Source organism: Leopardus geoffroyi, chromosome D1, assembly GCF_018350155.1.
Source record: "Leopardus geoffroyi isolate Oge1 chromosome D1, O.geoffroyi_Oge1_pat1.0, whole genome shotgun sequence".
In the NCBI taxonomy this organism is placed as follows: Eukaryota; Metazoa; Chordata; class Mammalia; order Carnivora; family Felidae; genus Leopardus; species Leopardus geoffroyi.
In genome coordinates, this window is record NC_059329.1 from 93,899,135 (window position 1) to 93,914,818 (window position 15,684).

The 15,684-nt window shown below is 36.6% G+C and overlaps 1 protein-coding gene across 5 annotated transcripts in view; it reads right to left on the minus strand.

The window, feature by feature from the left end:
* LRRC4C (leucine rich repeat containing 4C) overlaps nucleotides 1–15,684 on the minus strand; it is a 1,189,111-nt gene that overhangs the window by 604,101 nt on the left and 569,326 nt on the right. The gene's annotated exons all lie outside the window — the stretch shown is intronic.

A 15,684-nucleotide genomic window follows, 5' to 3' on the forward strand; every position in this document is an offset into this window, starting at 1 on the left:
TCCATGATAAAGTGTTATAAGATTTTTAGGCTCTGCTGTCAGTGCAGAGCCTATTTTGGATCCTCTGTCTCCCGCTCTCTCTCTCTCTGCCCTTCCCCTGCTTGCCCATGTGCTCTGTCTCTCTCTCTCTCTCAAAATTAAATAAACATTAAAAAATGAAAAAAATAATGTGTTATAAGATTTTTAGTGCTTTCCAAAACCTGGATTGAGAATATACAGATGGGGAAAATTAAATATCTTTGCTCTATGATCTAAACCACAAGAATACATAGGTGAGGAAGAATAAGCTTCCAATGGCAAAAATCCTAGCACACAATTTAATTTTCACTCATGAAAGCAAGTGCTGTGAATAATGGGAAGCTGCAATTGCCAAAATTAGGATAATCAAAGATTATGGCACCAAAGAACAAGAGAAGCTATCAGTTACCTATTTGTTTCAAACAGGTCCGTGGAACTTGTTCTCTGCAAAATGTGTAGTTTAAAGAAAGAGAAGGAAATGATGCAAGAAAGAAAATCAAAAGAAGAAGCCTCTAGATTCTGGAAAGGCAGGGAGGATATATGCATTATATATAATATGTATTTACTATAGCATATCATATTATATCCCCATCACACAAACAGTGCATTTCTTCACGCAAACTTCTTGAAATCAATTAAAGTTAAAAATTCAATGAAATTTCCCAGAGCATTTGCTCAAGATCCCAGAGTTCATTATCTCATAAAGAGCAAAGATTGGTCAACTTGTGTGGTTAAAAGACACTGTCAGGATGTGATCCAACTGACCACATCACCCCAGAGAATTTTGGAATCTACAGCACAACTCCTTTCTTGTAATATACTGCACGCCCTTCCCTTAGACTCTTTCCCTAATCATTCTTGATACACGCTTAGTTCTGATTACCTTCTCCGGTCCATAACCCTGCCTTTGCAGTTCTTAGATGCTTTCCAGAAGAGTGCTGATTGCTCTCCATGGGGGGGGGGGGGCATAGTTTGTCACCCACAATTCTCTTTGGCTTTCTTCTTGCCTCTTCTTCTTAGAGCTGATAATTTATGGCCCATTTCTTTCCCAAGCAATGACAATCTCATTAGAATTGACTCCCATTGCTACTGTTATGTCAATTTCAGTGGAAATGCCACCTGCTCAGTGCACTGGTTGACCTGTACCTTCCTCTTTAACTCTAGCCCGACTGGTTGTCAGATAAACATCAAGAAAAGGAGCTTAGTATAAAGGCAACACTTTCAACAGTGCTATCTGATTATGTGTGTTCTAATAGAGAAATGACCTACATTTTTACTTCCCAGCATTAAAACTAATAACTAAATATCTTCCTTATTAGAATATAACTGCTTTCCACACAAGTAGTCAAAACTATGTAATGCATTCACAAAGTTAGTAACAGTGAAAGTAGAAATCTAAGAGGACCCCTTTTGACCTCCTGTTATAAAGAGAAAGGAGTAGCCCACTTGGACTACATGAGAGAGTTGGGTCCATCTGGTGAGGCAGGAAGTAAAGCTCAAAGAGATCAAAGTTGAAGCTTGCTGTCACTTTAAAAGTTTCACACATATTGAGTGCTGTCTTCTTCTTTGGGGAATGAAAATGGCAGATCCTTATCTCTAGGACACTAGAGGCAACCAGGATAAACTGGAATGTAAAAGCAAGAATACTGCAATCACTTTGCATCTGTATGCCAACAGATTGCCTGGATTTCACTCTCAGCTTTTCATTGAGATCATAGAGCAGCAAACACAGCAGAAGATACCCAAGAGCAAATGTGAAAACCAAAACCAGATGTCCTATCTTGTACAGAGTCACAACAGATATCAGGATGCTCTTCACACACTACTCTTTGACATTTTTGCCTTTTTTTCCATCTGAGAGGGGGGTGTTCTGTTCAAGCAAGGCAAGAGTTCAGAATGGTAGCCACTGGATCCACATCCTGATTCATGACATTGTTACTATGTTTTTCAGCCACATTCATATGTAGAGTCATCATTATTAGCATCATAGTCATGAATAGAAAAGGGTATGTGGACAATTATCTAGTGATGGGAAATTTTCATTGTTAAGGTAATTTCTAGATAGAAGACCATTCAATTACAAATACCTGGGAAATTTCTGGGCTTAGAAATCAACTTTGAAATGACTTTAAAGTTAGGAAGTCTATCAGACCTAGTTTCCATAGGGCAGTTTGACATCTTTTTATCATCAAACTTATTGAAAAATACATTATACACAGAGGTGATTGTGAAGGTTTTTAAATGTCTCTCTAACACATAGGTGGAATACCCATGGTTTCTTCATGATAACATCTTTTAAAAAGGCAGGTAATACTGGATCGGTGAAAATGCAGAAGCTGATAGACAACTGTTTCTTTTTCCCTCTGAGCCTTGCCTACAACAGTTAGCTTAATCCAAGACTAGCATAATGACAGCTGTCTCTGTTCTAAGATAAATTGTAGCGGTATAATAAATGACGATCGAGAGCTAGAACAGCCAACCTGATCAACTCTCTGCCTCATTCAGAAAACTTGCCTGCCAGTGTGTCTGTACTAGGCAGAAAGCTGACACAATATTTATCTAACTGAAGGGAAATCCAGGTGGCAGCTATCTGAGATATCCCTTTCCTCTTTTTTTGCACAAATGAAAGAAAAGGGGGGGGGGACACTTTCTGAGACCATGGTTCTTCATATAAGGAAAGCTGAGAATAATTTTTCAGATGCTTCCAACTAATGAGGATACCTGGATTTCAATGACCCTGATAGATTCCATGCATTGCTTATTTAAGGTTATTTTGGGAGAACTCAATCAACTCATCTCAGGAGAAGTACACTTTGATGCAAGGGTTACGTGGTTTATTAAGACTTTAAGTATTTTACTGAGATCTAGTTTCTAGTTTAGTGTTTTACTGAGTGTTTTACTGAGATCTAGATCCCCGGTCCCCAGTCTCTGACATCATTCATGCCCACCAAATTCTGCTCCTTCTCCCATACTCTTTCACTCAGTGGATGAAAGCATATCCACTAATTTGCCCTAATCAGAAACCTGAGAATCTTTGTTGACTCCTATTTTTACCTGATATTGCAAATTCAGTCTTGCTCTCCAACTTTTGTAAATGCTTGCTCTGTAACGCTTAGAACCATATCCTCTCAATTCCCCCTTCTGGTGTTGTAAGTTGGGCCTTCTCCTTTCCTCACCTTTATTATAACAATATTCATAATATCCTTATAATTGGCTCTAGTCTTTACTTCCGTGTACTCTGACAGTGACAGCATAATGCCCATTGTCTGCAAATCTTTGTACACAATGTGCTCATGTCAGGAATTCAGCCAAGCTAATTATGCCACCTTGGCCTCAGGATTTGGTTTTGTTTGTTTTTCCTTAAAACTATAAAAATATCTACACAAAGTGCCTTGATAAATGAATGACTAACAAGAAATGGAAAATAAATATTACTTTTCTCATTACATCACCTTTTTCACCCATCTTCCCTGTGTGGGCTATATCCTGGCACCTTGTTTAAGAAATCAAGGGTCTGATGAACCCCCTGTGCTATTTCCATAACATCTATGAAAACCTCTCTCATGGCATTCACTGAGTTATAATTTCATGTTCTATTCTCCCCAAGGATTCTGAGTTCCTGGAATACTAAGTGTTTTTCTTTCTGCCTTTATGTACACAGTGCTTAGCTCAATGTGTTAGTAGGTGCTCAACAAATCTTTATATATTATATCATGCTACACTAAATTTGTGATTAAATCAAATAAACTCAGATATATAATAGTTCATCTTGTTTCTGTAACTATTAAGTGCTTCGTAATGTTAAATACTATTGTCATTATCACCACTATTATTAAGAATTAACTTAATTCCTTTCTCCTATTCTCACTCAAGTTCTATGAGAGGGACGAAGAAAGAAAGAAGAAGAAAGAAGGAGGAGGAGGAGGGGAGAAGGAGAAGGAGGAGAAGAAGAAGGAGGAGAAGAAGAGGAAGAAGAGGAAGAAGAAGAAGAAGAAAACAAGAAAGGATTAATCCTAAAAAATACAAAAACTTTTTTAAATTAACTTTTTTAAGACTAATATTCTATACCATTTCCCTTATTATTCTATTATTTTATATTGAGATTTCATGTTTGGAATGATGACTTAAAAATCTATTGCAATTGGGACACCTGGGTGGCTCAGTTGGTTAAGCATCTGACTTTGGCTCAGGTTGTGATCTCGCAGTTCGTGGGTTCAAGCCCCACATCAGGCTCTGATGCTGATGCTTACAGCCTGGACCCTGCTTCAGATTCTGTGTCTCCTTCTGTCTCTACCCCTCTCCTGCTCATACTCTGTCTCTCTCTCTCTCAAAAGTAAACAAACATTAATTTTTTTTAATCTATTGCAATTATCAGTTCCTAAAGATAGATCTGAATCAATAGGCTCCAAACTAGATTAGGAAAGTAGATTTATAATTTCTAAAACAGTTAAATTTGTCATTCAAAAGACACCAGTCAGAAAACAAAGAAGACAAGCAACATAGTGGGATATATATTTTCATAATCACACATCTGATAAGGAATCTGAATAAAAATAGTTAAGGAACAGTTAAAAACTGTTGAAAAATAGTTAATGAACAGTGTAAAAACTGGCAAAAGATTTGATGGGGCACCTGGATGGCTCAGTTGGTTGAGCATCTGACTCTTGGTTTTGGTTCCAGTCACCATCCCAGGGTTGTGGGATCGAGCCTTGCATCAGGCTCTGCACTGAGCATGGAACCTGCTTAATACTCTCTCCCTCTCTCTCATCCTCTTCCCCGCCCTCTCCCTCTGGGTCTCTAGCTCTCCCTCTACCCCACCTCAAAAAAATAAATAAATAAAAATAAAAATTGGCAAAGGATTTGAATAGATATTTTACTAAAAGAGATATGTGAGTAGTTAACAGGCAAATTTTTAAAGATTCTCAAAATCAGGGGCGCCTGGGTGGCGCAGTCGGTTAAGCGTCCGACTTCAGCCAGGTCACGATCATGAGTTCGAGCCCCGCGTCAGGCTCTGGGCTGATGGCTCAGAGCCTGGAGCCTGTTTCCGATTCTGTGTCTCCCTCTCTCTCTCTGCCCCTCCCCCGAACATGCTCTGTCTCTCTCTGTCCCAAAAATAAATAAACGTTGAAAAAAAAATTTAAAAGATTCTCAAAATCTTTAGTCATCAGGGAAGTACAAATTAGAGCCAAAAGAAGATATCAAAGCATACCTTCTAACAAAAACACCAATAACAGCAAGTTCTGATAAAGATATGGAGAAACTGGACTCCAGTTTCCAGTTACATTACTAGAAGGAATATAAATGATAAAGCTACTTGAGGAATCAATTCACCACTTACAGTGTTAAATATAAACTTACTTTGTGACCTAGCAACTCCACTCTTAAGAATCTAAGCAAAAGAAATGAAAATACACGTTCCTACAAAAACAGCTACCCAATAGTCACAGCTGTAGCATGCAAAATAGCCAAAATTAGAAACAATCCAAAACCTATCTTCTGAAAACCTGATAAACATAATGTACTAGAACCATACAATGAAATAACATTGAGCATTAAAAGGAATGGCCTACTGATAGTGAACTACAACAGGGATTGAATTAAAAAAAATGTGTTAATACTAAGTAAAAGAAGCCAGATGCAAAAGACTACGTAGTATATGATTATTTTTATACCGAAATACACAGAAAAGGCAAGTTTATAGGCACTGCATAGATCAGTGTTTGCCCAGGGCTGAGGATAGGAGTGGGGCATACCTGCGAGAGGCATGAAGAAACTTTGAGGGGATAATTGAGATATTTTAAAACTGAAATTTGGGGGGCGCCTGGGTGGCGCAGTCGGTTAAGCGTCCGACTTCAGCCAGGTCACGATCTTGCGGTCCGTGAGTTCGAGCCCCGCGTCGGGCTCTGGGCTGATGGCTCAGAGCCTGGAGCCTCTTTCCGATTCTGTGTCTCCCTCTCTCTCTGCCCCTCCCCCGTTCATGCTCTGTTATCTCTCTGTCCCAAAAATAAATAAACGTTGAAAAAAAAATTAAAAAAAAACTGAAATTTGGTAATAGTTATACAATCCTATAATTTTATTTAAAATCATAAAGTTGTACATTTCCAATTTGTGAAATTTATAGCATTATACTTCAATAAAGCTGTTAAAATATATAGTTTTTGTATAAAATTAAAAATTAAAAATAGATTAAAATGAAAACTAACAAAATTAAAAATGAAAGTTAAAAATTAAAGTAGATGGCTCAGTTGAACATCCGACACTTGAGTTTGGCTCAGGTCATGATCTCATGGTCCGTGGGTTCGAGCCCCACATTGAGCTCTGCACTGACAGTGAGGAGCCTGCTTGGTATTCTCTCTCTCTCTGTCTCTCTCTGCCCCTCCCCTGCTTGTGCTCTCTCTCCCTAAATAAATAAATAAGCTTTTAAAAAAATTAAAACTTGAAGTAGAAAGTGCCCTTGATTACTTCCTAAACAGTGTCTGCACCATATATGAAATAGGGAGTCAGATAAGGCAGCCTACAAAAATCTATCATCTCAAATTTCTGGATTCATCTTTCCACTACTAAAAATCTTCATGTTTAAATATTCACTCCAGCCAAGCTTTGTTTTCTTAACCATTCTATTAGTACTCATCTAAATTCATGAATGTTTGAAGCATCATTCATCATGCTAATAGTCTTCTTAATCGAAATATCGAATACATATTTCTAAACAGGCCTGCCAGTCAAACTATTACATTATTAGAAATGTCGACAGTCTCTGTGAGTGGAGACCCGGAGTCTACTGCCCCCAGTCAAAATTTGAATTGCATTCACCATTTCTTGTTACTGCTATCTACATTCTCAATCGCCCAGAATATCATATGCTAGGCCACAAGAGAACTAGTAAAGATAAGTATGCTCTCTCACAACATATGTAGTCATATAAATGCTGCCATCACTTCTGCCCCACTGCTTGGTCAGGTCACTGCTCTTTTACAGTGACTTGGTCTTTGCTTTTAAGTGGCTATTACAGAGAAGATAATAGCATTTCAGGCTGCAAGAGAGGGAAACCGGTATTTATCTAGTACCTGCTAAGGACTAGACATTATATAGGTATTTCCACATACATGAGATCACTTACTCTTAATAACAACTCTGAATTTGATTTTAAAATTTGCTTTTTATATACAGAGAAAATGAGACATAGAGAAGTTAACTACATTATTCAACTTTGCCCAGTAGTTTCTTGGCGTGTTCAGATTAAAACCTCCATTTATAAAAATGATGGCTCTCACTCTGCCAAGCCACCAAGACATAGATGATTCATATGCAATCAGAAAAGAATCCTCCCTTACCTCATCTCTTAAAGGAGACCACCCAGACTCGGTTTCTTTAGAATTACCCACGGAGTCTGTGTTTAGCCAAACTATAAAATAAATAAAATGAAATATCATTCAGAAAGAAAAAAAAGGAAAGAGAAAAAAAAATGGCTGTCACTATTCTAAACCACCAAAATATGGATCATTAATATATGCCTATTTCCCTTCTTCCTGTCAAATTATACTCTGCTATCTCAAGCAGACATCTAAACGCACTCCATCCTCTCTGAAAAACAACTTGGCATTCATAGCAAGAAATCAGTCATAAACTGGCCATAACAATAAAATAAAAGTCACTGTAAGTAATTAGTGCTATTCAGTATAATGTATACTCATCCTAAAGTGCACAAAAGCTGAAGCATATGTCACAACATATAGATGGTTTGAGCCCGGCCTTCATCTTTCCCACCTCTGTTTCTTTTAAAGAATAGTAGAGTGACACAGGGGAGTGTTTCCTTTCCTCTTCTGACACAAGATATGTCATATCCCCATTACAGAGTCTGACACAATCCACTCAGTCCACTTGACACACCTTGAATGGAAACCATGAAGGTAGGAAGGGCTAAAATATTTCTGGAATGGAAGAAGCCAATTGCACAAGTTTGCTTGTTTGTTTGGGTATGTGTCTTTGCAAAGAAGAAAAAGAAAGAGAAGGAGAAGGAGAAGGAGAAGGAGAAGGAGAAGGAGAAGAAAGGGAAGGAGAAGGTGGAGAGAGAAGGGGGAGGAGGAGGGAGAGGAGGAAGAGGAGAAGGAGAAAGGGGGGAGGAGGAGGAGGGGGAGGAAGAAGAAGAAGAAGAAGAAGAAGAAGAAGAAGAAGAAGAAGAAGAAGAAGGAGAAGAAGAAGAAGAAGAAAGAAGAAGAAGAAGAAGAAGAAGAAGAAGAAGAAGAAGAAGAAGAAGAAGAAGTTGTTTATAAACCAGCAATTTTTTGCTCTTTCACTTCATGTGTCTCCATTATTTTATATTCTTTGGGCCTCACATATATTTAATGAGTACAGGAGGATAAAATAAGAAAATTGCTGGGTTTATGAGGATTCCTTTCTGTGTGACACACCCTTTCAGCATCCACAGGCACAAAACCAGGAGCAGATTTATAAAGGGGAGAATTATTTTCCCTCCCAGGTAGAACTAACTGCTTGTTAAAGAGCAAATCATTCCTTTCTATTTAGCCAGATTGCTCTCTCTCAATTGCTTACTAAATCATGGAAATTGAACTTTCTTCCTGCAGATACAATTCTTCTTTGCAGTCAATATGTAGTCAATGCATGTTAATACAGTCAAGCTATTCCTTTCTCCTCCCACTCTACCCAGAGCCCCATTAATAATGGCAATAACAGCAACATTTGACATTTATACAGCCTGAAGGATTCCAAAAAGATTTCACCAATTACTGTGAATAGAGTTCTGATGAGCTGCTGCTACTTTTGAGACAGGACAGTAATAAGTAGAAGCACAAAGTTGCAATGAGACAGATTCTGCCCAAGGGTATGTGCCAGATGCCCCCTCTTTTAAAAAACTGCAAAATATCACTCATACACATGTAGAAAAATCAGGTCTTTTATTTTTAAAACTTCTAAAATATATCATTGGAAGTCAAATGATATTGAGCTAATTAATTGAAATGAGACGTTAAAAAGGCTGGAACTCCCCATATCAAGCTTATTTCCACCGGTTTCCATTTTTTTAGATGATTATTAACCACATGAATGGTTTGCACACCAATTGGAAGCATGGAGAGACAATAGACAACTCCAGTTGTCCTGTATTTTAAATGTTCCCATGTATTCCTGTATCCTTTTAGGGGCCAGCTCAGGTTTAGGACAACCTTTGAACTTGGATGATCTCAGTCCATTAACTAAAATATTCCCCTACAGACGGAGAACAAGAGTTTCAAGAAGATTTAATCCTTCTTTATTAAAAACAAAACAATGGGGCACCTGGGTGGTTCAGCAGTTGAGCGCCTGACTTCAGCTCAGGTCATGATCTCACAGTTTGTGAGTTCGGGCCCTGGGTCAGGCTCTGTGCTGCCAGCTCACAGCCTAGAGCCTGCTTTGGATTCTGTGTCTCCTTTTCTCTCTCTGCTCCTCCCCCACTAGTGCTCTGTCTCTCGGTCTCTGTCTCTCTCTCAAATAAATGTAAAAAAAAACAACAACACAACTGATGTCAAGAACAAAAGCTTTTATGAGATCTGAGAAATGATACTATCTTTACAAGCTGTACTTAACTAAAAATTTATGTAGTAATTTTAGATGACTTGATCATTCAGAGATAGTTTACTAATAACACAATCTGTAATAACATACACAATAATGTTAATATCTTTTGATTGCCTTAAAAGGAATGTTTTAGAAGCATGGCCTTACTAGAGCCCCAAAAAAACCCAGTTCCACTATAATACAAGTGTTTAAAGACTTCTGTAATTTGAATACTCAATTGAGCATACCTGGGAGACTGGTTGCTGAACTTATTTGTTTAAATCCATTCTAGGCTAATGAATTTTTTTTTTTTTTTCAGCTGGGATTGCAAAAGAGGGGGCCTGTCCTGATTTACATTCCCTAAGAAAGCTGAAGGGCTTTGCTGTGAAGGAAGTCACCAGAATTCCCAGACAGGTACTATTGTCTATGATTACACATATCTGTGAAAATCAGACAAGGTATATCTACTATATGGGCAGAAGAGTAAAGGGAAAAATGAATAGTTCTTCTTGAGCCTGAAGCCAGAAGCAAAGACAAAAATCTTTACAACCATCCTCTAGAGAGACATACATGGACTCTTTAAGCCTAACTAAAACCTAATAATAGTAAAATCTGCATAATGCAGTTATAAATACAAATCTCCATGTAAATTCCAGTACATGGTTCCCCAGAGAGAATGGAGCATTCCTACAGTGAAGATAAATAATCTGAGGACGTTTTAGACTAGAAAAATTAATGACTTGATTTTTTTCTTTTTTTCTTTCTTTCCTTTTTTTTTTTTTTTTTTTGTTTCTTTGCTTTCTTTTGTTCATTCGTTCTTTCTCACTTTGTTCTTTGTTCTTTGGTACAATAAAATATATGTGTGTGTGTACGTGTCATTAAATATCAAATTATCTCAATTCCAGACAGAAAACTCTATAGGTTTTCACATTTCATTATCAGGTGAGTAGAGTACATATCATACATGAAGGATTAAGTAAGGTAAAATATATCACCTCTCTGATGAAGAGGCATGACCTTTTCCACGGAAAATGTACTGGTGCTCATCAAAGATAAAAAGCATTACAATCCCTTTTTAGAGTTCCCCCAAATTTATAAGTCCATCACTGTAGCAGATTCTAATGATATTATTAATTGATAGATGTTTCCAAAAGTGCCTAAGACAAAAATTGCATATAGCCAAATTTATGCTTGAATAAATTTTCATGTGTACTGTTCTTTGTGTATATACAAACACACATACTCTAAAAAAAGGATGAAATATATGCTATATAAATGTATATATTATCCACATATAAAACACAAATATTGCATAATTTTCTTGATAGGATCATATGAATTATGCCATTTAAATTATTTTTCCTAATAGTGAAAATAAATGAATTTACACTAGGATTATGCAGCTATATGATGCAAAAGACTATTTTAACTATTTTCCAGATTTCTATCAAGAATATGCTTTAGTTTCCTGGGTGACTCTGTTGGTTGAGCTTCCGACTTGGGCTCAGGTCATGATCTCACGGCTCGTGAGTTCGAGCCACGCATTGGGCTCTGCTAACAGCTCACTGCCTGGAGCCTGCTTCATATTCTGGGTCTCCCTCTCTCTCTCTGCCCTCTCCCACTCATGCTGTATCTCTCTGTCTCTCAAAAATAAACAAACATTAAAAAAAAAGAATGTGCTTTAGTTTGCTAATGTCTAGAATATTCCAAAGTCTCCAGGCTAATGGAAATGTATATTGACATGTTATAAGAACAAACTCTTTATATATATTTAAACAATGTAAAGTTTTGAGTTGTGTTTTAATTTAATATTTAAATTTTCCACCTTTATACTGAAGAGAAACATTTAGGTTTAAACATTTAATGGTCTGGATATAGAAAATATTATGCAAATGGATATTGCCATCTTTTAAACTCAGAAAATTACTGATAGGAAGAAATGCCATAAAAAACTTACTTCATGTTCTGGCTTCTGCCACTATCTACTTATCTAGCCTACAGCAAGTTACCTATACTCTTCAGGATTTTATACCTTCATCTGTAAAATTAATAGTTTGGACTAGACAATTGGTCTTAAACTGTTCCTCTGAAATATTACTAAAGGTCATAGGATGACAAAGCCCCCATTCTTCCTATTCTCTACTGCTGTCTGCCACCAAAACTACCTAAGCCATAAATCTAAATATTTACAAAACTATACCAGAATAGTTATTAAAACTATTTATTTTCTAGCACATAAGGCACTTTTTACTCAACACATTTGCTAAATTTTTTCTAGCCATATCCTGGTTTCTAAATATACTAATGTACCAACAAAAATCTTGGTTGGAATTCAAGACTTACTGCCATTCATTCTCCTATTTGAAGTCTCAGTCCTGGTAACATCATAATTGGTTTCTATAGAAATAATTATATTCTCATAAACAAGATACCTGAATTCTGCTTTGATGGAAATATTTTTAATGGAAATGAAATGAAAAGCAGTATATTACACAAAACATTGTTGGGCATTACTATGATATTGAGGGTGGAAAAACAAATGAAAGATAGTTTTGAAAACTCCTTCAGACCATCAGGTCGTACCAGTATTTAAAGAGTATGGATGGCAACCATAAAGAAAGCTCAAACTCTGGATGAATTCTTATTCTTGTCTCAGAGATGGAAAGGTTTGCAGCTCCTGAAACTGTAGAAAGGAAACATCCTGGAATGCTTTTGCAGAGTAACATATGGTTACAGAGCAGCTTAGAAATATTAGTAATTTCTTTGGCAATACAGTAAATCAAAGACTATTGCTACAGATTTGTTCCTGAATATAGCTAAAAGCTGTTCAGATTACTTTATTGGATGATATTTAACAGCAAGCATTGGACAATTATGTAAAAAATTCAAAGAATATTAATTCTACCAAAACTAAGGCCATTTGAAACAATATTGTCCACATTCAGATGTGCTCTATAGAAAGATTTAAAAAAAAAATTCTGGCCATTGATCTGTTGTCAAATCATTATTATCCTCCATATAATCAAAAAACATACATTGATACTGAGTCCAAGATCTATTAACCTCTGTGCCAGGTGCTAGGCTATAAAAATAAAAATAGTGTAATCTCTATGCTTAAGATATCATTTCATATTGCAATTAGACATGCAGATATACTAATAACAGAGACACAGTAAGATACTTTTAAGGGGTACCCACAAATGACTTAAACACACTGAAAATCAATTATTATTTTCTCTGGAAGTGTGTGGGTCAAGTCTAATTCAAAGAAGACTTACCCGAAAAACTAGCATTTGGACAGTGTCCTGAGGGATGAATAAGTGTTTGACAGCAATACATGCAATAAGATAAGATGCATGTTTAGGGGTCTTTATGTGTAAAAAACCAGCATAGGCTGTTCAGAACTACAATATGACTGGAGTATTAAGAGAGAAGATGATACACATGCTTTTGCTAAGATTGAAAGTAGCTTTTCATGGGAAGACAATTATTCAATAATGGATTTGAATGTGGATGAGTATAAAATACAGAGCAGTGTGTCAAAAATGTTAGGGACATCTATGTGGCATTTCTTTTTTCCAATTTTCCATTACTTTCTGGGTACACATAATACCAATTGGTATCTCATTGTGTCTCCATATTTGCTTCAGATACTGAACAAAGCTGCAGTGGAAGCCATCACCTCCTGACTGTCCTTGACATCCACAGTCCTGACAATGGCAGATTTCTCCTCTCTGATCACTCTTCCAAGTTTTCTTGAAAAATAAATTGCTCACACTGAACCAAAGGTAAGTGCCCACGGCCAAATTTGAATGGCAGTCCTCTAGTGATCTCTCTAGAGAGATCATATACTTTGAGTTCATTAGTTAGTAAGCTTTTTACAGAGAGAGAGAGAGAGAGAGAGAGAGAGAGAAAAGAAGAAGAAGAAGAAGAAGAAGAAGAAGAAGAAGAAGAAGAAAGAAAGAGAAAGAAGAAAAGAAAAGAAAAGAAAAGAAAAGAAAAGAAAAGAAAAGAAGAAGGCAGGGAAGGAGGGAGAGAGGGAGGGAGGAAGGAAGGAGGGAAGGCAGGGAAGGAAGGAAGGGAAAGAAGGAAGGGGAAACACAAATCAAAGTGGTATAAAATAAAAGGTAGCTCACAAATGAAGGAATCATATTCAGACAGGATTCAAGAATTGATTGATACAGGAGTCTCCCTTCACCCTTCATACTGACATACACAATATGAGGCTTCATATATTGAAGCCCTAACTCCCAATATGATAGTATTTGGAAATGAGGCTTTGGGGAGTTGATTGGGTTTAGATAAAGTCATGGGGCAATACCCTCATGAGGAGATCAGTGCCTTACAAGAAGAGATAGTGGAGCTCATCCCAGCTCTTTCTCAGCTAAGTAAGAACACAGACAAAAGGTGGCAGTCTGCAAGCCAAGAAGAGAGCTCTCACGAGAAAACAATAATGCTGGCACCATGATTTTAGACTTCCTGCCTCCAGAACTGTGAGCAAATAAATTTCTGCTGTTTAATCCCTCCATCTATGGCATAAGACAAGGCTAAGTTATCTTACTTTATAAGCTGGTCAACAATAGCAACTTGATTTATCTATCCTCAGTTACATGACTAACTTCCCATGGGTCCCAAGAATAAGATATTTCATTCCCTAATACCCCAAAACCCCTGAACAAATCTATGGCAAAGAGGATGGAATTATCATGGTTGATGTCAATTTATCTGCTACAGTGAAATGTCTGTTGAGAAATGAATTACAGTGTTCAATCTGAAGCATTAAAAGAAACTTGTTGCTATCACTAATACTGCCACAAACAGTATTTTCATGTCACTCTGTTAGCAGAGCCTCAAACACTGATTCTCTTTTCTGGTGGCTCTCCAGAGGTCAGATATCACATCCTAGGCAACAGGCAGCAGTAACAGAAATGATGGAGGAATGCATGACTCAGAAGGCTTGCCTCTGGAATCTTATAACTCACTCACAGTGATTTTCTGTTGGGTTCTAAGTAATAATTTCTAAGCACGTGGTGAACATTTATAATACTACTTTTGCTTTCTGTTAAATGCATAAAAAGTAAAATTGAATGTCACTATTCTCCAGTAGAAGAGAGAAAGGATTCAGATAGTTTTATTATGATATAATCCCTGAACCAAGTAAGAATTAGATGAGGTTTTGAAATAGACCCATTCAAAGTTTCCCCAACAGACATAGCTCATAAATCTGTCTCCTGCCCCTCATCTACAGGTCATATAGGTTAAAGCAGTTCTTTGTCATTAGATTAAAATGACAATAAGTAATTAGATTTTAAACCTTAGTACATAATTAAATACAAAACTTGAGATTAAATTTATAAAATGTATGGTCATAAAATATGATTTTCCCTTGAACAACATGGGGGTCGGGGACACTGACCCCTGTGCAATCAGAAATGCATGTAGAACTTTTGACTCCCCCGAAGCTTAACTACTGATAGCCTATTACTGACCAGAAGCCTTACTCATAACGTGAAAAGTAGATTAACACATATTTTCTATGATGCATGTATTAAATACTATATCCTTTCAATAAAGTAAGCTGGTGGAAAGAAAATGTTATGAAGAAAATCATAAGGAAGATAAAATACATTTACATTGCTGTACTGTATTTATTGAAAAAAAATCTATGTTGTCAACCCCATTCAGAGCCATGTTGTTCAAAGGTCAATTGTATATAAATAAAGATTTTAAATTATTAAAAAAATAAATTTAAAACATTCAAAATAACTGGGGTATCTAGAATTTATGTAGTATTCCTGCTTGGGATTTATAACAAAATAAATTTTAAAATAATTTTTAATATGCCAGACTCTGTTCTAGGCACTGGAGACAGAACAGTTACTACCTCAAATCAAAAGAACAAAGAATTATCATGTTTCTTTAAGAAATACCACAATTAGGATCCCCAAATCACAGACAGAAGTGAAAGGAGCTTGAGGATACCTATTACTATCTCAGTTAACAATGAAGACCACTCTGATAAATCAAAGGTCAAGTAAGTAAAAACTAAGATTGGAATCTAGTTCTTCTTTATCAATTATTTTTTACTTCTGGCACAACATATTGAAAGAAAAA